Raw genomic sequence first — 26,136 nt, 5'->3', positions numbered from 1 at the left:
AAGGCCCTGGAGCAGGGTTGCCATGGAAACAAAGAAAGTGGTCAAATTCCAAAGAAAATTTGCTTGGTTTAAGATCACAAATATAGACCTGGAAAGGTCTTAGACGTTATTTATGTCAACTCCTTCCTTTTATACATGAAGAAACTGAGGCCCAGAATGGTTCTGTCTTGTCCCAAGATCACTCAGGTTATCAAGATAGGAAGCTCAGTCTAAAGTCCAAATTCATTTTTTAAAACCCAACTCAAATTACATTTCTTCCAGGAGGACTTCCTTATTGGTAATATCTTTCCATTCAAATTTCATTTAACACTACTTTATACCTAATATAACTGGGTAATACTGTGTATTATAGTCAGTTTCTCCCACCCTCCCCCAGACCACAAGCTTAATAAATATGGGATGGAGTCTTATTTCAACTTTCGATCTCTTTCTCCCCTTCTGGGCTGAGCAACAAAAAGCAATTTAATACATGTTTATTGATATGAAGAGAAGGAAGAAACTACAAAAATTTGGAATTTAGCTATCACTTGGGGCTTTATAAAATTAGTTTTTGATCACAAAACAGAACAATTATTAATTTTAGGGATTCTATCTTAGCCAAATTTTTTGTGCAAGGCAGTTTTTAAGAAGTTTCATTGATGCCTTTTGTCTAAATATCAGTTATTATTCTCTCCTCCCATCAGACTGAACCCTCTTTAGTGACAAAAACCTTCAATATATAAACTGTATCTGCCATTGTACATGATATTCTGCCCAAATAATGCCCCTCCTCTACACCTCTTTGCAGTGAGGAAAGAAGTATATTTTATCATCAGTCCTTCGTGTCTTGATTAGTTTTTCAACTGGATCACCAGAGCCAGCACGAGAGCTGGAAGGTAGTTCAGTTTCATTTTAGGAATTTTTAAAACATTTACAATGTTGTAGTCATTGTACATACAACATGGAACCGGTTCTCCTCATCTTACTCTGCATCAATACAAATCTTCCCATGCTTTTCTAAATTCCTCATATTTATCCTTTCTGATTTCACAATACTATTCGATTACATTCTTTGCTACCACAAAGAGTGTTACTCTGAATATTCTGGCATAAACTTTGGTTCATTTTTTACTTTCTTGGGAAGTACTTCACAGCACTACTTTCAGTACATGGACGGGGGTGGTGGGAGGGAGGGGAAGGGTAAGAAACATGCACTTATTAAATGCCTACAACATGTCAGGTACTGTGCTAAGCACTTTACAATTATTACCTCTTTTGATCTTCATTACAACCCTGGCAGGTAGGTGCTACAATTAGTCCTATTTCACAGATGAGGAAACGAGGGCAAACAGAGGTTAAATGACTTGTCCAGGATCACATGGCTAGTATGTATCTGAGACCACACTTGAATTCAGGTCTTCCTACTTAAGATACATGCCACTCATTATATTTGTCTTTCAGAGCCCCTCCAAAATTGACTCTTCCTATCACGTCTCCATCTTTGGCAATCTGCTAAAAATGAGGAGAAATTCAGGAGTTATTTTCATTTGCAGTTCTCTTACAACTAACAACTTGGCACAGAGTAACTTTTAAAAAGTTAGTCAGACATCTAAACCTGAGAATGGTGTTTTTAGGCCATCTACAATTTGTTTTGTCATTTCAATAATTTCAATTTTTAGATGACCAAATTTATTAGCATATAGTAACTACTGGTAATTCTCTTAATTTCTTTTGCCTCTCTGAAATTGCTCTATTCTTATTTCTAATTCTGATAATTTGAAAGAGTGTTGTTGGTTTTTTTTAGCTGTTTATTAAAATTGTTAGTACTTTTTTTTTAAAGTTCCTGATTTATAGTTTCAATTATTTTCTAACATTCAATTATATTTACCCCTGATCTGATCTTAGTTATTTATTTCTTTTTCTATTGGCTTGTTGCTTTGTTCCTTGAGTTTTTTAACCGTAGATTTATTCTAGAATGAATTCTGGAATATGAAAATGATACCCAAGGCACAATTCTAAGGCATCGGGGTTTATTTTACAATCTTTCATAGGTCAACCTCAAAAGAAATCTGGATTTGTAATACTGAGATGCCATCTAATATATGCTAAAGACAAAACAAAAGGCAATAAAAATAAAATAGATAACGTTAGGGAGGAAAATCCTAGAAAAAGGAAGAGGCCAAGTATTTGCAAAAAAAAAAAAATCATAGAGTGAAAAATAAGGTAAATTCTAGGGCTGGGGGAAGGGTCAGACACAGACATACCTGTAGTCAGGACTACAAGAGATTAAATGAAAGAATATGTAGCAGAAGAAACATGCCAATAAGGTCCGATTTCTGAGCTTTTATTTTTCTACTAAAATTATTAGATTTCAGAAGCAGTCTGATATGAGGAGTCTGAGACAGTTGGACTCAGAAAACCTGAATTCAAGAGCAAGCCCTATCATCTACCAGCCACGAGACCACTAGGCAAATCATAGTTTCTATGAGGTTGTTTTTATAAAATGAGAATAATATTTATAATACCTCCCCACCTCAAAAGGATATTTTAAGGATCAAATTAGACAATGTATATAAAGGGCTTTGTAACCATAAGGCACTACATAAATATAAGCTAATGTTAAGAGATTTAAAAAGAAATGTTTCATACAACAGATTTCAAACTATGATCTAAAATTCAGAATTACAGAAGCATGGCATAATTTTAAACTATGCTATTATGGAAGAGTAGATAAATAAATTAGATATGAAGTTTCTTTCCAGTATTTCCCTTGGTTATCCAATTCTTTTACTGTTCTTGTCCAAAGCTTAATTTACATCTCATGTGACCAATCTAAGATCTCTTGAGAGTTGGCCTCAAAAGAGCTAGAAAACGTACTCTGAAATTCAAGGAATCACATGACCTCATTCCTTCTTTTTCTACATATCTAATTATTTACAAAATTTTGTCTATATAACCTTCTCAGCATCCTCCCCGGCCCCCCCACCCCCCCCCACCTTTACCCCCTGCTCTCCACTCACACCACAACCATCCCAGTCTAATCCCTAATGACCTCTTAACTGGACTGTTGAAATAGCTTTTTAATTGGTCTCCTTGTAACCAGTTCCAATACATAATCCAAACAGCTGCCAAAATGATATTCCTAAAGCACATATCTGATCATGAATGACTATGTAAGAAGCCTCAGTGGCTACCAAATCTGTTTTGGCTAAAATACAAACTTCTCTGTTTTCCATTTAAAGCCTGCCACAATATGGCTCCAAGCCTATATTTTCAGGGTGATTATACATCACTGCCACTCAGCAATTCTGCATTCCTGCCTAACTGGCCTACTTATCCCTGCACACAACACCTTTCTTCTCTATTATCACATCTTTCTCACTCATCTTCAATTTCTCTTTTTCTACTGCTCCCTACTGCTTATGAACATGCTCATGTCTCTCCCACCTTCAAAAAACTCTTACTTGATGCACCCATCTCTAATTATAGTCCTTTATCTCTCCCAATTTTCCTGGTTAGTCTTGAGAAGGTTGTCTACTGGGGCAGTTGGGTGGCACAGTGAGTGGAGCACAGGCCCTGGAGTCAGGAGGAAGATGTGAGTTCAAATCCAGCCTCAGACACTTCACATAACTTACTAGCTGTGTGACCCTGGGCAAGTCACTTAACCCCAATTGCCCTGCCTCCCCCCTCTGAAAAAAAAAGAAAAGAGAAGGTTGCCTACAATGGGTGCCTCCATTTTCTTTCCTCTCATTCTCTTAACTCTGCAGTCTAGCTTCCAACATTCAACAGAAACTGTTCTCTCCAAAATTGCCAATGGCTTCTTCTTAATTGCTAAATCATGGCCTCTTCTCAATCCTCATCCTTCCTGATCTCTGTAGCATTTAATGCTATTGATCATCCTCTTTTCCTTGCTACTCTCTTCCAGGTTTTTTCTACAGTGCTCTGTCCTAGTTCTTCTACCTGCCTGACCACTCCCTCTCAGTCTCCTTTACTAGATCTTTGGATGTCCCCCAAGGTTGTATCCTGGGCCTTCTTCTCTTCCTCCTCTATACTATTTAACTTGTCAATGTCACCAGCTCCCACAGACTAAATTATCATCTCTATGCTGATGACTCTCAGATCTACTTACGTAGCTATAACCCCTCTCTTAGTCTCCATTTGTTGTTGTTCAATACTTTCAGTCATGTCTGACTCTTCATGGCCCCATTTGGGGTTTTCTTGGCAAAGATACCGAAGGGGTTTGCCATTTCCTTCTCCAGCTCATTTTACAGGTAAGGAAACTGAAGCAAACAGGGTAAAGTAACTTGCCCAGGGTCACAGAGCTAGTAAGTATCTGAACCCATATCTGAACTCAGGAAGATGAGTCTTCCTGACTCCAGGTCTGGCACTCTATCCACTGTGCCACCTAGCTGCCTAATAGAACCATGAAGGGTAGCTAAGGATAACTAGGAGTTGCCCCTTCTTTAGGCCTACATCTTTGCACCCCAATTGCCTACTGGACACCTCAAACTGGATGTCCTATAAACATCTTAAACTCAACATGTCCAAAACTGAACTCAGTATTTCTACATCCCTAACATTCCTATTGCTGAGAAGGGTGCCAACATCCTCATGATCACCAAAGCTCACAACCTAGATGTCATGCTCAACTTCTCACTTTCACCTCCCCAATCCGTATCCAATCTGTTACCATATACTGTCCCATTCCACTTTTATAACATCTCTCACCTACATCGACATCTCTTCTCTGACACTGCCTCCATCCTAATGCAGGCCTTTATCATGTAAAGTCTATATAACTGCAAAAGCCTTCTAGACAGACAAAAGGCTTCCCTGCCTTATGTCTCTCTCCGCTCCAGTCCATCCTCCACTCGGCTGTTTAATGGATCTTCCTAAAACACAAGTCTGACCATGTTTTACACTCCCCCATCCCCCATTCAATAAATTTCAGCAGCTCCCTATTACCTCCAGGATCAAATATAAAATTCTACATTTGGTTTTTTAAGTCCTTTATAACTTGGCTTCCTCTCACTTTTCCTAATTTCTCTCCACATAATTCAACAATTCGCAAAGTGTGGCCTGGGGGTACTTAGGGTACCCTTTCAGGGAGTCTGAAAGTCAACCCTATTTTTGTAATAATACTAAGATCTTTTAATATCTAATATAGTAAATATCTATAGGTATAACCTATCAAGAAACATCTAAAGGGATACTTATTAATTTTTAAGAGTGTAAAGGGGTCCTGAGGTGGCAGAATTTGAGAACCACTGACATAGTCTATGATCTAATGGCAATGGCCTCCTTGTGATTTCTCACATAAAATGTTCTATCTCTCGACTGTGTGCTTTTTCATGTCCTGTCCCCCATGTCTAGAATGGGTTCTCTCCTAGTTTCCACATCTTGGTTTCCCTAGCTTACATACTTCAAGTCAGATAAAAATCCTGCCTTCTGCCAGAAGCCTTTCCGATCCTTCTTTAATGCTAGCATTTTCCTTCTGAGATTATTGCCGATCTATCCTGTATCTATTTAGTTTGTACATAGTTGTTTGCATGTTGTCTCCCCCTTAGACTATGAGTTCCATGAGTCCGGAGACCTTTTTGACTTCGATTCCCTAGCACTTAGCACAGTGTCTGGCACACAGTAGGCACTTAAAAGCTTGTTGACTGACAGATGACAACATTCTATTACTTGCCTCTATGATTGTGCATATCATGTCTAAAATGCTCTCATATCATTGCAGCCTCCTAGAATCCTGTAGATCTCCTCAAGGCTCAGGTAAAGCGCTACCTACAACAAGGGGTCTTACAACTTATTTATTTTGCATGTATCTTACATTTATAAAACTGGAAAGAAGTCGTGCCTTCCTAGAGTAATGCAAACCCTCTGAAGGCTGGGACTGTTTCACTTTTATATTTTCATCTCCAGCACCTATTACAATTTGTACATAGTAGAAGCCTAATTAAAATTGTAACAACAATAATAATAGTAACAGCTAGTATTTATATAGCACTTTAAAATCTGTAGAGTGTTGGGGACAGAGCCAAAATGGCAGAGAAGAGGAAGCACTCAGGTGAGTTCTCCCAACATTCCCCTCCATGGGGATCATGCCTCAAATAAAATTCTGGAGTGGAAGAGCCGACAAAAGGTCAGGGTGAGACATTCTTCCAATCTAAGACAACTTAAGAGGTAGGAAGGAGAGACTTGTGGCATGGAAGTGGAGAAAGTTAGCCTAGAGTCCACATGGATGCAATACCAGTGGTGGAAAACAGATCAAGAAGAGAGAATTTTGGATCACCTGAAGGCCATAATCAAAGAAATTACCTAGTCATTATATTTCAAGAAATTATCAAGAAAAACTGTCCCAACATCCTAGAACCAGAGGGTAAAATAGAAACCAAAAGCCACCAACTATCACCTGAAAGCGATCTCAAAATGAAAATTCCCAGGAGTACTGGAGCCAAATTCCAGAGCTCCCAGGGCAAAGAGAAAATGTTCCAAGCATCGAAACACAAAACTCAAGAGAAGCATAAAAAGGTAAACATGAAAGAGAAATCATAAGGGATTCAATAAAATTAAACTGCTTATATTCTTATATGGGAAGATGCTCATATAACTTCTCTTAAGAATTTTATCATCATTAGAGCAGTAAGAAGGATTCTACATAGAGGGCACAAAAATGAGCCAATTATGTTGGGATGATGCAAATTAATTAATTGATTGATTAATTAATGGTGAGAACGAAGGATGCCATGGGAGAAGGGGGAATGAAGAGAAAGAATGGGGAAAACGATCTCATATAAAAGAGACATAAAAGGAAGAGGTTTTACAATGGAGGGGGAAATGGTGGGGGGCAGGCAACATGACCTCTCATCTAAATTGGTCCAAAAAGGAGAAATACACACACATACGCACACACACTTACACTCTGTCTCTCTCAATTGTGTATAGAAATCTATCTTGCCAAATAGGGAAGAAAAAGGGAAAGGGGATAAAAGAAAGGAGGGATGGGGGGAGTGGCAATAAAAAGGGAGGCAAATAAAGGAAGGCAGTGGTTAGAAGCAAAACAAACTTTAGAGGAGTGACAGGATAAAAAGAGGATAAACAGAAGAAAACGGGATGAAAAGAAACACACAGTAATCATAACAATGTGAATAGAATGAATTCACCTATAAAATGGAAGTGGATAACAGGATGGATTAGAAACTAGAATCCAACAATATGCTGTTTACAAGAAACTCACTTAAAACAGAAAGACAACAGAGTTGTCTTTTAACAGAGTTAAATATGGGGCCAGATCAGAATCTATTATGCTTTAGCTGAAGTAGTAAAGACAGGAAGTAACAATCATGATCTCAGACAAAAGCAAAAGCAAAACCAGACCTAATTAAAAGAGATAAGTGGGAAACCTACATCTTGCTAAAAGGTACCACACCGAAGTAATATAAATACTAAACATATATGCGCCATATGGTACAGCATCCAAACTCTTAAAGGAAAAGTTAAATGAATAACAGGAGGAAATAAACAATAAAACTATACTAGAGGGGGGACTTCAACTTTCCCTCTTTCAGAGCTAGATAAATTCAACCACAAAATAAATAAGAAGTTAAAGAGAGAAATAGAATCTCGGAAAAAGTTAGATATGATAGACTCTGGAGAAAACTTAATGGCAATAAAAAGGAGCATACTTTTTTTTCTTAGCTTCTACACATGGTACCGTCACAAAAATTGACCATGCATTAGGGCATAAAAACCTCACAAGCAAATGCAGAGAAGCAGGCATATTATATACATCTCTTTCAGACCATAGTGGAATAAAAATTATATCCCAAAGGGTTGTAGAAGCATAGACTAAAAATTAATTGGAAACTAAATAATCTAATCCTAAAGAATGAGTGGGTTAAAGATTTATAGAGTGCTTTACATATGGTAGGTAACTCATTTGATCCTCCCAAGAACTGTGTGAAGTAGGTGTTATTATTTTCCTCATTTTACAGAGGAGGAAGCTGGGGCATAAGGTTAAGTGACTTGCCCAGTCATATACCTAGGGAGTATCTGAAACAAGGACCCACATCTTTCTGATTCTAAGTCCTGCACCTTATCACTGCACATACTTAGCTGCCTTGAATAAAGGTTTAAGTGATTATAACACTAAACTTAATAAAACGTAACAGCATTTAGATTTGTACCACTAATAACCAAATTATGACAAAAGATATAAGAAAAGTTAATTTCTTGGTTAATTCCTTTAATAGAAGAATAAATGTATTAGTAAGCTAGACCCATAAAGCTAAAATCACTCTCCTTGAAATTCATGAACAGAAAGGTAAACCAAGAACCAAAAATTTAAAGTTAAATGTCTCTCACTGACAGAATGTTGCTATAATTCAATACATAAAGGACGCAACAACCAAGAAAAGTCAAATAAACACGGCAATAACATCCATGACACTTGAAGATCACACTATTTCAGCATTTCAATTATATTTTTTTCAAGCCGGAAAAATCTTCCTTCTCATCTTCCGGCTGCCCCTAACCTCACCATTGAGAAGAAAAGAAAAATAAAATCCCTGTTACAAACATGTATTATCAAGCAAAACAAATTTCTACATTGGCCATGTCAAAAAAAAAGTCTCATTCTGCATTCTGAGTCTTTAATCTATCAGGAGGTAAATTAATATATTTTATCACTGGTGCTCTGGAATGACGGTTGATCAGAGCTCCTAATTCTTTCAAGGTCATTTATCTTTACCATGCTTTGTGTAAACTGTTCTCCTGGTTCTACTCATGTCACACTGCAGCAGTCCACAGAAGTCTTCCTAGGTTTTTCTGATACAATCCCCTTCATCATTTCTTTGTTATTGTTGCCATTTTCAACATTTCTTCATTTCTTACAGCACAATGTTTTATCATACTTATATACCATAACTTATTCAGTCATTCCCCTCAGATTCCCATTATGTGCTAACTCAAAAAGAGTTGGACATAGTTTTATACATCTTTAAGAGATTTAGTTTGTTCAGGGCTAATCCCTCCCTTATTCTATTCTCTCTGTAATTTACCCTTCTCTTTCTTTCCTGTTTCCCTGTTGAATGAAATCTATTTCTGAACCCAACTTCTCTGACCAGTTCAGATGAGAATGAGGTTTCAACTGTCAGCAGCTCCCCTCAATCCTACTCTCTCAATTTTCTAGATGTGTACTTGCACACTCCAATTATGGCATTTTTCCCCCCCTTAACCTTCTTTCTCCTTTTCTACTCTCTACCCCCAGTGTATTCTTCTCCCCTTAAGATCACCAAGGCATAAGAGAACCGTTCTCAGGCCTCGTGTATCTGGCCTCCCACTATGACCCCGGACAATGCTAGAGGTGACACACATATCATATCTCCACATTTGAATGTAAGCAATTTACCCTTTAACCTTTTTTATCATTGTTCTCATTTACCTTTCATGTTTCTCTTAACTCCTGTGTTTGAATAGCAAAGATTCTACATAGCTCTGGTCTTTTCACCAGGAATGCATAGAAGGCCTCTATTTCCATAAAAATACATTTTATCTCCTTAAGGATTATGCTCAGTTTTCTAAGTAAGTTATACTTGGCTTTAAGTCTATATTCTTTACCTTCTGGAATACTGTACTTTAAGCTATCTGTTCCTTTACAGTAGTAGTTGATGAATCATGTGTGATCCTGACTGTGATTCCTCTATACTTGGATTCTTTCTTTCTAGCTGTGTGCAGTATTTTTTTTTTCTTTGACCAGGAAGCCTTAGATTTTGGTATCATTTTCCTGGGAGTTTTCATTTTGGGGGCTTCTGTTTCCACAATGCCCTATTGTTTTAAGAGGTCTGGCAGTTTTCTCTTGTGACTTCTTGAAATATGGTATCTGGGGACTATTTTAGGTCATGGTGTTCTGATAGTTCAATAATTCTTAAATTTTCTCTCCTTGATCTGTTTCCAGATCAGCTGCTTTTACTGTGAGATACCTTACATTTTCTTCTATTTTTTTCAGCCTTTTGGGGGGCATTTGTTTTAATATAATTTCTTGTTTTCTTGGCTTCTATTTGGTCCATTCTAATTTTAGGGAGTTTGATGTTTTGTCAAGGTTTTGTACACCTTGTGAGTCAAACTATTAATTCTCTATCCATCTTTTTCTTCCATAGTTTTCATTTATTTTCCAATTTCTTCCTCTAGCCTGTTTCATTTCTAAAAACATTTTTAACTTGCTTCATCTCTCTTAGAATTCTAATTAATTTGTGCTCAAGCTGTGTTTTTCTCAAATTTTATTTGTAGATGTTTTAAAGTCATTCTCTTCTGGATTTATTTCTTACATGACCCTGCCTCCATTACAGCTCTTTGCGGTCAGATTTTTTGGCTGTTGCTTATTCTTCCAGCCTACTTTCTGACTTTGGATTTGATATTAGGGCTGGATTCTGTGTACTTCTGGAGGGAATCTCTGGGCTGTTTTCCTGTTGCGGTTTTCCTAGGGTATTGAGTGTTATGTTATTCCAGGATTTCAGAAACAATTCAAGGTGGAGATTTGCAAGCTCTCAGTCAGGGCAAAGTCTGATGGCTATCCCCCTGGTCTGAGCAATCAGAGAAGACTGCTACCGAACTCTGCCTCTATCAGCCAGCTAGGAAGTTCTGCTCGTTTAGAGGGGCAGAATTGCAGATTCCCCTTGATAATCGTAAGAAATCTAAGATTAATTAATCGTAAGAAAACTAAATCCCTGAGATGCTCCAGAGCTTGATGATGAACTACAAATGGAGTAAAATAAATCTAGGGGTCAAACAGTTCAAAGAATAGGATAGAAATTAAGGAACTCTTCAGTCTGGCACTGCCACCCAGGCAGAAGGTGAGTGGAAATGAATTCTCTAAACCCTTTTGGCCTCAAGGGCACACAGCCCAGCAAGACAGGGATCACAGAATAGGATTTAAGAAAGATTCCTTTACTAATTAAAATTAATCTGCATTTAACGATTAATTATTAAAAGTACAAATATGGGTGAAAAGCCTGTTGCTACTTAAAAAAGGAAATATGTCAAATGTACTTTTTAAAAAAACTTTATTCTGTACAAAAAAAATTCTCAATAAAAAAAGAAAACCTATTAGGTGGGAAAATGCTCAAATTTATTTATGTCTTCCATTTAGATTTATCTAGTTTTCTAAAACCAAACCTACATGAAAAACAGTTAGAATGTGTCTTGTTTCCTATCATATCTTTTCCATACTACAAATTATAATATAAAATTTCATAAAATGAGGCTAAAGACTTCTTTTTCCATTTTTTTTTCAAAAAAGAACTTTTACCTTTTCTTATTAATGTCACAGTTCCTTATATTTTAATGTGTCATTGGTTGCAAGATTAAGTCTTACCATTTCAGGCCTATTAAAAAAATGTTTGTACATAAAGAAGTATGATCACTTCTTCCTTTAAAACTGTAACAGAGCTTTGTAATATATAGTAGAGATAACACTAGCCACCAAAACCAGTTCATCACTAACCTGATAAAATCTTACATGCTTTATTTAAAACACATACCAAAAATTCCAATATATCAGGAAGAATTTTAATTATGACACAATAAACATTAACTTATTCAAAATGGCTCATTTTGATTAAGGGAGAGGTACTCACGATATAATATACATTGAACAATAATTTTTAAAAAATAAGAATGTAACATTATACTTACACTAAAAACAAACTGTTAAACATAATTCAATTTTTGGTAATTCAATCAAAAGATTTCAGGACATTACAAAGCCTTCAAGGTCACTCACTATTATCTGGATCAATAATGTTGCCATACAATATCATATTACTATTTTTTTTAATACCAGCTATCTGCACTTTATCTGTTTTCTAGATAACTGAGTTTTCCAGATTTCTTCTTTCTTCAGCACTTATTCCTAAAGTATAAGTTACAGTAAAATAAAAAGGAATGCATCTTATGCTGAAAAGAGAACAATATAGCTTGTTGGAACTCTAACATACAGCAAAATAGAACCATATAATGTAGTTAAAAAACAATAAATAACTCATACCTAAGGTATTTATTTTTCATGTAAAAACCACAGTAAAGCAAGATTCAAACCTCTTACGGTTTTCCAAATAATCACATAGGCATTTTCATGTGAGGAAATGGGGTTGGGGGTGGGGGGAGAGAGGGAGAAAGAGGGAGGGGGAAAAGATGGAGGGTGGGGGGGAGGGAGGGGGAGAGAGAGAGAGAGAGAAGCATGGTAATGATCAATGGGAAGAGAAACAAGTAATTTTTGTTTACTTTGTCATTTGTCACATTGCAACATACAACAGACTACCTGGACAGAAAGAGGAAACAGATGAAGCATTTGGGAAACATCACAAGTGTGGAGCAGAGCCAGAATATAATAGTGAGGTGAATTTTTAATTATCCAGAAATCTGCTGGAATTCTCTCTCCTCATCAAAAATAGAACAATTATAACTTCTTGATTTGTCTTAGTGATAATTTTATTCTTCAAAAGGAGGAAGCCCAACAAGGGGAAATGCTATTCTGGACCTGCTTCTTACTAATTGGGAAACACTGGTTGCTAGGTGGCAGTGTTAGGAACTCTGTGGTGGGGAGGGGCGGGGGGGAGGGTAAGAGTAATCTTAAGTTTGTAATAGAGGAGAGGAAATATGAGTATACATTTGGGGAAAGGAGATGTCAAAGGGTCCAATCAAACAATCAATAAACCTTTATTAAGCCCCTATTATGGGCCAGGCACTGTGCTAAGCAGCGGGGACACAAAAAGAGGTGAAATACAGTCTTTGTCCTCAAGGAGCTTACAATCTAATGGGGGAAATAACATGCAAACAAATATACAGGAAACAAACATTATATATAGGTTAAGTAGGAAATAATTTAAAAAGGGAAAGCAGTGTAATTAAAAAGGGCAAGGGAAGGCTTCCTGAGGTGAGATTTTAGTTGGTACTTAAAAGGAAGTCAAGGTGGTCAGTAGTTAGGGGAGAGGAATGAGAGCATTTCCAGACATGAGAGACAGTCAGAGAAAATGCCAGGAGTCAATGGGTGAAGGTCTTGTTTGCACAACAGCCAGGAGGCCAGTATCACTGGATTGAAGAGAGTATGTTTTGGGGAGTAAGGTATAAGAAAATTGGAAAGACAGGAAGGGGCTAGGTTATGAAGAGCTTTGAATGTCAAACAGAACATTTTGTATTTGCTCCTGGAGGCAACAAGAAGCCACTGGAGCTTACTGAGTAGATGAGTGACATGGCTGGACCTATGTTCTAGGAAAACAACTTTAGTAGCTGAATGGAGAATGGATTGGAGGGAAGAGAAAATTGAGGCAGGCTGACCCACCAGCAAGCTGTTGCAGTAATCCAGGCATGAGATAATGAGGGCCTACACTAGAGTAATGTAGAGCTAGAGGAGAGAAGAAAAGACTGGCAGGATCCCATATTGTAAATGGATAAAGCAGCACAGGTCAGAAGATCTGAGTTTGAAGTCCAGATCAGATGCTTACTAACAGGCAAGTCACTTAACTTCTCTCTCACCCTCAGTTTCCTCATTTGTAAAATGAGGATAATAATAGCACCTACACCACAAGGTTGTTGAGGATCAAATGAGATAATATACGTGCTGTGAAAAACATAAAGCAAGCAGCATCGCAGTGGTGCAATGGATAGAGCACCAGCCTTGGAGTCAGAAGGACCTGAGTTCAAATGTGACCTCAGACATTTGACATTTACTAGCTATGTGACCCTCAGCAAGTTACTTAACCCTGATTGCCTCACACACAAAAAGAAAAAGAAAAACTTGAAAATACCATATGCTAACATTGTTGTTACTACACAAAAAAATCAGTCCAAGAAGAATGACAGATGCTCAAGACCGAAATGCTGAAGACACTGGGAAAAAATTTCCATGTGGAGGAAAAATGGCATTTATGTGAAAAGACTGATGTAGAAGCACATGAAATTCACCAACCAATCAAGTGTTTAAAAGAAATGTATATTGAAAATGGAAGCCAGAGTAGGTAACAGAGGCTGAATTTAAGAGTGTGGTGCCATCTTGTAAAAATAGTGTTAAGAACAAAAGCTCAGAAAAAGGAAAGGCCAGAAACAAAATGGGACTTTTAAGCTGTATTGGGACAAAAAGTAGGATCAAAAAAGGGACAAGACCTTTGTTTGTGGATGGGACAAAGAGAACAGATAATAATAATAATAAAAAAGACTAAGATGGTTGTTCTTTTCTTTCTGTTTCTTCTGCCAAGGAAAATTGAAACATTTAAAAAAATACACAGAAGAGAACAGAAGGAAGGTCAGAATGAAGCACAGACAAGCAGGCCAGTTTTGAAAGTAATATGTAAATTTTATTACATTTTTTTAAAAGCAAGCTATGGAGATACATTTCACACTCATCACACTGGCCAAGATGATAAAAAAAGGAAAATGATAAATACTGAAGGGGATATGGGAAAACAGGTATATCAATGCACTGCTGGTGGAGCTGTGAACTAGTCCAGTCATTTTGATGAACAATTTGGAACTATGCCCAGAAAGCTATTAAACTGTACATACCCTTTGACCCAGTAATACCATTAGTAGAAGCATACCCCAAAGAGATCAAAGAAAGGGTGAAAAGACCCATATGTACAAAAATATTTATAGCAGCTCTTTTTGAGGTAGCAAAGAATTGGTAACTGATGGGATGTCCACCAACTGAGGAATGGCTAAACACGAGATAATATATGAATACAAAATACTATCGTACTATAAGAAATGATGACAGTTTCAGAAAAACCTAATGAGAGTTGTATGAATTGATACAATGTGAAATAAACAGAAACAGAAGAATTTATACTGTAACAACAATATCATACAGACAATCTACTTTGAAAGCCTTAGAAACTCTGATCAATACAATGACCAAAGGACTCATGATGGAACACGCCATCCACCTCCTGATAGAGAACTGATGGATTCAAGAATGCAGGTTGAAGCGGGGCAGAGCCAAGAAGGCAGAGTAAAGGTAGGGACTTGTTTTAGCTCTTCCTCAAGCTCCTCCAAATGCCTTTAAAAAATGACTCTACACAAATTCTGGAGCAACAGAAACTACAAAATGATAGAATAACAAATTTCCGGCCCAAGACAGCTTGGAAGATTGGCAGGAAAGTCTGTTGCACCAAGGTGAATGAGGAGCACAGAAGACTGGATTCCAGCAAACCAGAAGCAGGCCTTGGGGCAAATGAATCACTGGAAGCAATGGCAGTTTCCAAGCCTCTCAGCCCACAGATGCCAAAGACAATTTAGAAGGTCAGCAGGAAATATCTATCACACCTGGGTGAGTGGAGTAGCGCACAGTCCAGTGCAGGCCATGCCAGCACAGACCCAGCCCCAGTGAACCAGGAGCAGGCCTTGGGAATGTATTGGGAATCAAGATGGGCTCTTAGCACTTACTCAACCAAGTGCCCTTGAAGAATTTGGTCTTTGTTTCCTTGATTAAATTTGGAGTCTTCAATGACCTCCTTGCCTCAAGGGAAAGCCTAGTTTACACAGGTTTGAGGGACATGTTTGTGACATCAGAGGCTTTTAGACCACACGGGTTTAAGTCGCATTTTCGTGACAATTTTAGGTCACATGGGTGAGTCGCACTTGTGACTTGCCTTTGACCATGAACAAGATATATAAAACCAGAGGTTAGCTTTCTTTTTTCGGAGCTCTGAGCTGCAGCAATAGTGACACGTGACTCTGAGCCAGCTGTTGTCAAGCTCCTGGCTGAACTCAGATGTTGGTAATTATGAATTGTATTTGGTCTGTTTATAAATGTATGTTTGTAATTTGTTTGTATTTGCTCTGAGTTCAGGGTGCTGGCTTTTTCCCCTCAACTAAGTGAATGATATTTGTATGCTGTAAACTGAGATCATTAACCCCTTAACATTTCTTTCCTTAGTAAAACAGATCAAAAGAACCTGGGCTTGCAGCATTCCGTGAGCTGGTTGTTGTTGGTTTTACACCCCCACAGCAGCTGCTAGCCTAGTTGTTACAACAGAGAGTGACTGAATCAACAGGGCAGAGGGAGCGGCTCTCAGCCCACAGATGGTAAGGGGGTCAAATAACTGGTTAGAAGGCGATTACAGAGGTCTTTTTGCTAGCACTGGAGCAGGACTCTGTTACTTTGCCCATACTTGGATCCAGGTCACAGTCCTGGGTGGCAGTCCCAGGGCAAGGAGGAGCACTAACACAGCAGAGCTTGTGGCCACTCACAGACCAGAACACAGGCCAGGGGGAGTAGCAAACACCTCTCCTTAGATCATATCAACTTGGAAGAAGCAAAAAAAATACAGGTCTGTAGAAGTATCTCTGAAAACAGCTGCACAAAAACCCTAAAGCTTGGAACAGTATGCCTTCCACCCTAGAAGCAGAGCCCTATCTTAATAAAGAGTTAAAAAGTCAAGTAACAGGCTGGGAAAAAGAGCAAACAATGAAAAAAAAAACTCTGCGGTACTAAAGTTACTATGGTAATGGGGAAGCTCAGAACACACACTCAGAAGATGACAACAAAGTCAAAGCTCCTACACCCAAAGCTTCCAAGAAAAATATGAATTGTTCTCAGGCCATGGAAGAGCTCAAAAAGAATTTTGAAAATCAAGTAAGAGAAATAGTAGAAAAATTGGGAAGAAAAATCAGAGTGATACAAGAAAATCATGAAAAAAATGAGTCAAAATCTTGATAAATACTGAAGAAATACTGAAAGAATACTGAAGAAAATAAGACCTTGAAAAACAAACTACGCCAAATGGTAAAAGAGGTCCAAAAAGCCAATGAGAAGAATGCCTTAAAAAGCAGAACTGGCCAAACAGAAAAGGAGGCCCAAAAGCTCGCTGAAAAAAATAATTCCTTAAAAATTAGAATGGAGCAAATGGAAGCTAATGCCTTTATGAGAAATCAAGAAACAATAAAACAAAACCATAAGAATGAAAAAATAAGACAATGTGAAATATCTCATTGGAAAGACAATTGAAAAATTACTGGACTACCTGAAAGTCATGATCAAAAAAAGAGCCCAGACATCATCTTTCAAGAAATTATCAAGGAAAACTGCCCTGATATTCTAGAACCAGAGGGCAAAAATAGAAATGGAAAGAATCCACTGAACACCTCCTGAGAGAGATCTCAAAATGAAAACTCCTGAGAATATTGTAGCCAAATTCTAGAGTTCCCAGGTCAAAGAAAAAATATAGCAAGCATCCAGAAAGAAACAATTCAAGTATTGTGGAAACACAATCAGGATAACACAAGATTTAGCAGCTTCTACATTAAAGGATTGGAGGGCTTTGAATATGATGTTCCAAAAGGCAAATGAGTTAGGATTATAACCAAGAATCACCTACCCAACAAAACTAAGTATAATCCATGAGGGAAAAAATGGATATTCAATGAGATAGAAGAATTTCAAGCATTCTTGAGAAATGGCCAAAGCCGAACAGAAAATTTGACTTTCAAATACAAGACTCAAGAGAAGCATATAAAGGAAATGATGAGCAGGATGTTTCGGAAAAACCTAGAAAGACTTATGTGAGCTGATGCAAAGTGAAATGTGTACAAAGTAACAGCAATGTTGCAGGAGGATCAGCTGTGAATGACTTGGCTATTCTCAACAATACAATGATCCAAGACAGCTCTGAAGGACTTATAAAAAATGTTATCCATCCCCAGACAAAGAACTGATGGTGTCTGAATGTAGATTGAAGCATACTATTTTTTAACTTTATTTTTCTTGAGTTTTTTTGTCCATGTTTGATTTCACAACATGACTATTACAGAAGTGTTTTGCATAAGTACACATGTATAACCTATATCAAATTGCTTGCCTTCTCAATGGGGGGCAGGGGTGAGGAAGGAAGAGAGAGCATTTGGAACGCAAAGTTTTAAAAATGAATGTTAAAACTTTTTACATGTACCTAGGGAAAATAAAATACTAAACAAATTTTTAAAAAAGAAAAAAAGCATGCAGGCTGAAGTTTATATTCTTTTCTTTCTTTTTCTTGCTTTTTTGGGGAAACATGGTAAATGTGTAAATTTGTCGTTCTGCTATGCTCATAGAAATCTTTTTTGGGATGTTTAAGTTCAGAATAAAAAAAATTTTAATTTAAACTGTAATCATGCATTTATGCAATAAACATGCGAATTCCTGTGAAGGATAAGAGGTTCCTTCCGGTGTTTCCTTAGCAGGAAATCATAAATCCTTACAGGCTAACTTTCTCTCCCAATCCCTTTCTAAGTAAAGTACTCTATAAGGAGCTAAAGAGGAAACAAATGAGAATAAGACATAGCCCCTGCCTTCAAAGAACTAAGAAGCAGAAAAATTTAAAACAACTGTCCTCCCTAAGAACAATCTGAAATATTTTCAGACATGTTTAAAAAATTCCAACTTTGAGATTAGGGATAGGGACTGAATCTGGGATTTCACGGATAGTGGAAAATCCCTCTACCAACATTACTTACTTCTTTACCAAAACTGCTTATTTTTACTGCTGATAGTTAGATCCTGACATCATAGGCTAAATTTAATCTGGAAGACAAGCTGTCCTGAAATTAAATGGATCTCATTTTAAAGTAGACTAGGCTAAAACTGAAAGTGTACACCACAAATCATGTAAGAAATACTTTACTATATGACTTTACTATATGACAAATTTATCACGAATAATCAGTGTTGTTTTCACATTATTCATTTCTAACCCTTTTCTTACATTTCTGAAAGGACACTTCTTTTAGCAGTTGTGCTCCAGGACAGTATGATACAATGCCAGATTTTGAATCAGAAAACATGGGTTCAAATTCTAGTTTGGGCAATTCTTCCTTATCTGTAATATTGAGCAAGTTGGACTAGGGTGCCCTCTGAGATCTTTTCACTTCTAAATCTATGCTAAGCCCTAACCACATTAATGAAAATCCAGCATTTCTAAAATGGAAGAAAATGCAAACAAAACATTCCCTATGCACATGCAAGTAAACCAAGGAAATCAAACTGTTGCCATGCCAACTTGTCATTTGCAAATTTTAAAAAGGATTACAAAAAGATGCTGAAATGTTAATATCTGTTACTTTAAAATAAGTATAGACAGTATGGTAAAATGCAAAGAGCCTTGAACTCTGTCAGAAGACTTAGATTCAAATAAACCACTTGCCCTCAAGTAGTTTCAGTTTCCTGGTCTGTGAAATAAGGGTAAATGATAAGACTTGTATTATTTACACCTCATTATTTACTACAAAGAACCAAGTCTGTAAAGCACTTTGTAACCACAAAATATCATGTAAGCCATCTCACATGCTTTGAAAACCTTAAAATGCTAGGTATTACTTATTACTATAGACTGGAAAAAAAGTACAGCTCAACATTTCTCAAGTCTTTGGCATGTCAATTATTTTAAACCAAATTAGGCTTGTAACAATTTAGCAATTCAACAAACATTACTAGTTTTAGTACGCTGGAAAGTATGCCAATTTGAAGTCAAGAGAACTTGGGTTTTAATCTAATCTGCTAATTAATTACTACCTGTGACCTTGGTAAAATAATTTAACTAACCTCTGGGGATACAATTAATAAAAAGAAAAGTCCCTGCACTCAAGGAGCATATAATCTAATTGGGGGCAGGGGAGGAGAGGGCGAATAAAATACAAAAGAAAGACAGAGGTGTAGGGACACATAAGGGGGTACCAGGCAGTGGGGGCATTTTGTTCTGCGGAGTAGAAACCAAGGAGAGTAGCAGATGGAATGAGCTTTTTAAAAGTCCAGTTTCTGTCCTTGAAAAAGGAAGGCATTGGAGTTTGGTGCTCCACTCTCCAGCCCCTCCAATCAGAGAGGAGAGGAGGCTAAGTAAGGCTGAAGAGACTGACAAGTCAAAGTCTGAATTAGCAGCATGGTGATTAAAGGTGATGAGCTGATCCTGGGAGGGGCATCTTGTTCCTGGGAGTGGAACAGGGAAATAGCTGAGATAAGGCGGAAAGGTAGGGTGCTATCAGCCTATGGAGGTACTATGAGGTCAAGGAGTCTGAACTTTACTTGGTAGGCAGTATGACATGCCCCAATTTATGTTTCCAGTCAGCCTAGGGGCCCTATGAAAAATGGACTGAAGGGGTTTTGAAGAAATTTGAGACAGTTACAGCAATAATCCACAGTGGGTAGTTAATGAAGGTTTGTACTAGGGTAGTGGCCAGAGTGAGAGGCAAGGATAGAAGAGATTTGAAAGCTATTGCGGAGGTAGAGAACTGATAAAGTTTTGGACTGAATGAAGCCCAGTCAAATAAAACCTAAGATTTTGGACACTGGAGACTGGCTCAATAGTAGTGCTAAGAGAAATAGCAAAACTAAAAAGGAAGGACCAGATTTTGTGGGAAAGATAAGCACCTTGGTTTTTAGGCATAGTGAACACCTGGATGGCAATGCTGATTTAGAGATATAGGCTATATAGATAAGTCATCTACATAGACTCATCCATTGGAATAAACGAAGTTACTAATCAAGAGAATGTGAAGTGCAAACAACCAAAAAAAGAACTGGAAACACACACCTCAAAGCAAAATTTTTTTAATTTTTTGTGTGTCATGAAGCTTTTGGTCATCTGATAAAGTCTATGGTCCTCAAAACAATGTTTTAAAACGTACAAAACATACAGGACTACAAAGGAAAGCAACTATATTGAAATACAGTTGTCAAAAAAAAAAGGGTCAGAAACCTTTTAAGCACCTCTCCTAAAGGATCAGGAAGAAGGCAAAGTAACAAAGAAAAAGCAGTTTAGAAAGGAAGGAAAAAAATCAGGAAAACATCCTGCTCTGAAGCCAAGGGAGGAAAGTCAATGGAATTAAGCCATTAAATGTGATGATTAACCGATCTCTGATAAACTAAAAAAAAAACTAAAACACTTTTAGTAAATGATGGGGGTAAAAGGCTGCAAAGGGGTTGAAGAGAGAAAGAACGGTAATTTTTCAAGAAGTCAGGCAGTTTCCAGCCTCATTATACATACTCTATACATTATATACCATACACATTACACAGCTCTCCTTCACATACTGTATGTTCCAGAGACAAACTGGGCTTCTTTCTGTTCTTCACAGACATGACATCAGCTAAGCCTTGCACTAGCTACAACCCATTCTTGGAATGCATTCTCTCTTCATCTCCAACTCAAAGAATTCCCTTACCTTCAAATCTCAAGCCCCACCTTACCTTTTATTAAATCTTTTCTGCTCTTCCTGAGACCCCAGGGGAATGGAACACTGGGGCTGAAGTCAGGAAGACCTAAGAATTCAAATCCAGATTCAATTCCTTTTCTCTCTTGTACTTAAAAAACCTTATTTTGCATAAATGTATTCTGTCTATAGTGATATATAAACATGTCTGTCTGATAGAAATAAGCTCCCTGAGAGAAGGCACTGTTTCAGCTTTTTGTCTTTGTATCCCCAGAACTATGCGCAATGCCTACACATAGCAGGTGCCTAATAAATGCTTACTAGTATATATGAAAGTAATCTAAAAACAAAAGCTATCAATAAAAATAAGATATAGAAAAAATTTTTAAAGCATACAATTTCCTCCAATGTAGTTAATAACGTCTACATTTCATTTATACAGTTAAGTAACTTCTTCACAACAATTCTATGATAAAGGTAATAGTAAGCATAATTAAGTAAAGATAGCATTATTCCCATTTTACAGGTGAGGAAACTGAAGCCAAGGGAGGGATAAAGTAATTTGCTCACAGTCACAGCGAGTGAAGTAGCAAAGCAAAGACTTGAACCCATGTTGAATGATATGCTAGGTTTCTTTCCCTTTTGGGGGCGGGGGGAGGGAAGGCACTCGGAGTTAAGTGATTTGCCCGGGGTCACACAACTAATATCTGAAGGTGGATTTGAACTCAGGTCCTCCTGAGTCCAGGGCCAGTGCTCTATCCTCTGCACCACCTAGCTGCCTCAAAATGCTAGGTTTCTGTTTTTGTTTTTTCCAATTATACATTCATATAAGGCAATCTAACAAAATGTGGGAAATAGATTCAAGTTAAGAGAAAATTTCAAAGCCAAGTATCTAAGTAACCCAACAATTGAATAAAATTATTCTGTGTCCACAATTAGAAAAATAATTTTCAAAATTTCCTAATCCCTACATATCAATATGATTTAATTAGTGAGAACTCCCTCCAAACTGTTTATAATATAGAGGGTTAAGTCTTAAATGCTTGAAGCTCTCAGAGTGTTAAGTGACTTGCCCAGGGTCACACATCTAGTAATTGTCGGGGACCCAAGTCTTCCTAATTTTCCAACAAAGCATTCAATACTCATCAGGCTGCCTCTTTCAAAAAGATAACCTAGTTTAGGAACTTTCATGTCATCTTTGTGTAGGAGCCATGATAATCTTCTCTGTATGGTTCTAATTTTAAAGTATGTGCTAATGGGGTATTCCCTCTAAGTGCCAGATAATTCACAAATTCAACGGTCTAGGAATAGGACAAGGAGCATTAACTCCTAGTTTCTTTTTCCAGGCAACATAACTAAAAGTAAGGCATTTTCAACTGTCTTCAGGGTCATTTGGAGATCTCACTAGCACCTCAAAAATTCGAAGACTAAAACCAAACCCTTCATTCTCAGTATCTCTTAAACAAAATTAGCTCCTCCTCCTCTATTTCTGTTCGTGGTACCACCCTATCCCCAAGCATTTGGGCTCTAACACTGTCTCCATTCCTCACATCTAATCTACTGACTCTCATCATAGTATGTCTTCCAGAAGCACCAAGGCAGCACTTTTACTTGCTTCAGTGTCTCACATCCAGCCCTTTCTTTCTCTTCCTACTGTTAATACTCTGGGTTCATGCCCCCATTACCTTGCATCTGAACTATTACAATAACTCATCTCCCTAGTTGTAGTTTCTTCCCCTCCCAATTTATCCTGCATATAATGACTGATTAATCTTCCTTAAGTTTATTCTGATCATGTTATTTCCCAACTCATTTGTCTTCAAGAATCTTCATTACCTGCCAAATTAAGTCTAGGCTTCTTCACTTGGCATGTAACATTACCAAAATCACCAACTTTTATTTCTTACTATTGTCTATATACATCCAGCTAAATTGGATTATTCACAGCCCTCCCTCCCACCCCCAACCTCTGAGTTCTTGTTGATGCTAGTAGAATGAGATTTGCCACACATCAATATCAGTTCTTTAAGACCCAGCTTCTACCCCATTAAGCTTTCCCAGAATCACCCTATTCAAAAGTGATTTGTCTCTCCTTTAAACTCCTACCACAGATAGGGTATGAAGTACACTTACTAAAATTCTATAACTATCTCCATTTGCCCCATATGGTTTCAGCTAGAAATACAACCCTTTCGTAAGACCTCAAGTTAATTCTAATTTAGATTTGTATTTCCCACAGCACTACCAATCAATCAATAAACATTTATTAAGAAACCACTACATGCCAAGTACTGTGCTAGAGAAACAAAGACAATAGTGACAGCACGACCACACACAGCCCAATACCCAAAAGGAGCTTATATTTTATAGGAGGAAACAATGTGTACACATACATTTATAAGGTAATTTGGGAATAGACTGTCAGGAAAGTTATCTAGCAGGAGGAAGCAGATGGGCTGAGTCCTGGAAAAGAATGCATCCTAAGAAGCAGAGAAAGACTGTATGCTAGGCCAGGAACCAACCTGGGCAAATGCAGAGTCAGAAGGTGCATACTGTCTTCCACTTAAGAGCTAACATGTATATGCACTTCAGTCAGTCAGTTAACTAACCGATTCACGCATTTATTGACTGTTTACAATGTTCTAGACACTGGGAAATAGGAAGACCTGAGTTCAAATACAGCTTTAGTATCTTCTTGGCTGTGTGTCTGTGGGCAAATCACTTAACCTGTTTGCCTCAGTTTTCTCATCTGTAAAATGGGGAAAAATAACAGCACCTATCTCCCAGGTTGCTGTAAGGATCAAATTGATAATATCTGTAAAGTGCTTAGCATAGTGCCTGGCATGTAATAGGTGCTTAAAGTTACCTATTATTACTATGGCAAAGAATCTGAGACGGACACTGCTAAACATGTTTCCTCTCTCTCATCTCTATCGCTATTTCCAGTTAACCAAAAATACCTAGAACACTATCAACAGCCTCAGTAGGGAGCTAGAGCAGTAATGAATAGTCAAAATGGCACTTAGTTCCCACAATTTTTACCTCCGAGGGATGTTTTCCCATAAGTTATCAAAGATAAAAATGCTAGTCAAAGGATTTAAGGAAAAGCTAGTTTTAAACAAGAGAAAAGCAAGCATTTGACCATCTGCAGGGAAATATCTACTTCTACATTTAAACATTCTAAGCTCCACAATTAACAGAAGCTGCAGTTTACCTGTTTGTAGTTTAAATTTGCATAATTTTTTGGTACCTATTTATACCTATTTCACCTATTTGTGAAACAGCCTTAAATTGTGGTCACACTTAAGATTTGTTTTCAGTTTCCCAATCACCAAAAAGATAACAGAACCTACCCCTACCTTTTTGAATTCTGTTCCTCCTCCAGTTTATTCAGCTACAGGAGTAAATATGCTTTGATAATGAACAAACACCAGGTTAAGTACTTTGACTAACCTAGAAAAGTTACAAAAAGCTACATATTTTAAAAATCTGCTTGAAAAAAAGTCACTGAAAAACCACATTATCCTAACACTACCACCCAATTAATATTAGTCAACCATTCAGGAAAAGTTGTTGATTCAAGAAAACAATACATAATACACTAAAGTCTCTAATTCAGAATTTAATTTTAAGTTAAAATTTGCTTTTGTACCTCAAGAAAGGATTGGCTAAGCAAATTACTGCAAAAGAAACTATTTAAGGTACTTTTAAAAGAATAAATAGTTCAAAGATTTTGGCAGTAGCACTGTACTCAAACTAATTACAAGTAAGTCATTCTTTTACTTCAGCATAGCAGATCTGCTATTTGGAGAGAGAAGAACTTTTTTAAAAATCGGCTGCCATAATAATTGAAATAACATATTTATGATTCTACAAATTTCAAAGGCTTAAAGAATTCATCAACAAGTGGCTAGGCTACTAAAGATAAGCCTCTCCGTTTTTAGCTATGCTGGTCCTCAGAAAGAAGACAATCCGCTAGATGCCTGTAGTCCTTCCAAAACAGTAGAACCTTTAAAAAAATTTTTTGTACTATAATGATAGTCTGTGAAAATACACAGTCACCTCCAACCAAGTTACTGAAGTGTGGAAGACTTAAAGGAAGTCAGACCAGAGAAGAAGGTGGGCATGGATTATGATTTGGAGATCATCCACAATGGATTATGGATGGACATCCACAGGATGACCAGAGTACCCAGGTTCATGAAATCACAAATTCCAAGTTTCCAAGTACTATTTAACCTGTCATCCTTTCAAGTCACCTGAATTACTGAAAAGTGTCTGTATTCTAAAGTCAGGACTTCAGGCAATTGAACATCTAGGACTAAAATCCATATTAAGAAAGTGTTTTTCACCTTTGGGATGAGCATTTTTTTTCCTGCAAAATACAATAATATTCACAGTTCCTCTGTATGACCTTATCCTGCTACCTTCCCAGCTTCATTTTTCCTTCCTTCCTCTACTGTTTTTGCTCACACCAACCAGAAGGGAAAGATATGGGGGAATAATAAGAACTCACTTTATAGAGCAAAGCACAAACATAAGGAATTAGAAAGTGATACTTGTTCAAAAATGATAGAAAAGGCAGTATCTTCGCATGTTGGAAAGAAGGAGGAGAAAGGCAAAAAGAAGGGAGACTGTAGTTGAATTAATTCACCTCTTTAGTAGCAGCTTTAAGGTCTAAGATGTTAAGAGTCTAAAAATGCTGCAGCAAGAAAGAGACTTAAAAGACATATAAACTTACCTAATAAAATGAGCATTTTCATATGCAAAATTGTATAGAAGAGGACTGTACATGAAATTGCAAATCTTTATCAAATAGTTTCCTTTTCCTTTTAAGTATATAATGAATTCAACACATAACTTTCCAAGCTCTTCTACTTGTGTCTATTTCCTTCCAGCCTTCCTTCTGATTTCTTCTGTACGTTAAAAAAACTGCTCCAAATACTTTCTTTTCTTTCTGGCAACCCAATCCCAACCCACCCC

The 26,136-nt window shown here is 37.3% G+C and overlaps 1 protein-coding gene and 1 non-coding gene across 2 annotated transcripts in view; both read right to left on the bottom strand.

Moving 5' to 3' along the window:
* Positions 1–26,136, bottom strand: part of PIAS1 (protein inhibitor of activated STAT 1) — a 152,325-nt gene that overhangs the window by 103,192 nt on the left and 22,997 nt on the right. The window lies entirely within an intron of this gene.
* On the bottom strand, positions 22,315–22,417 carry LOC118830361. Its single transcript, XR_005009011.1, has one exon. It is a non-coding gene; the product is annotated as a U6 spliceosomal RNA (small nuclear RNA).

The sequence above is a fragment of the Trichosurus vulpecula genome, chromosome 8 (genome assembly GCF_011100635.1).
Source record: "Trichosurus vulpecula isolate mTriVul1 chromosome 8, mTriVul1.pri, whole genome shotgun sequence".
In the NCBI taxonomy this organism is placed as follows: domain Eukaryota; kingdom Metazoa; phylum Chordata; class Mammalia; order Diprotodontia; family Phalangeridae; genus Trichosurus; species Trichosurus vulpecula.
This window is presented reverse-complemented; position numbering and strand designations above follow the sequence as displayed.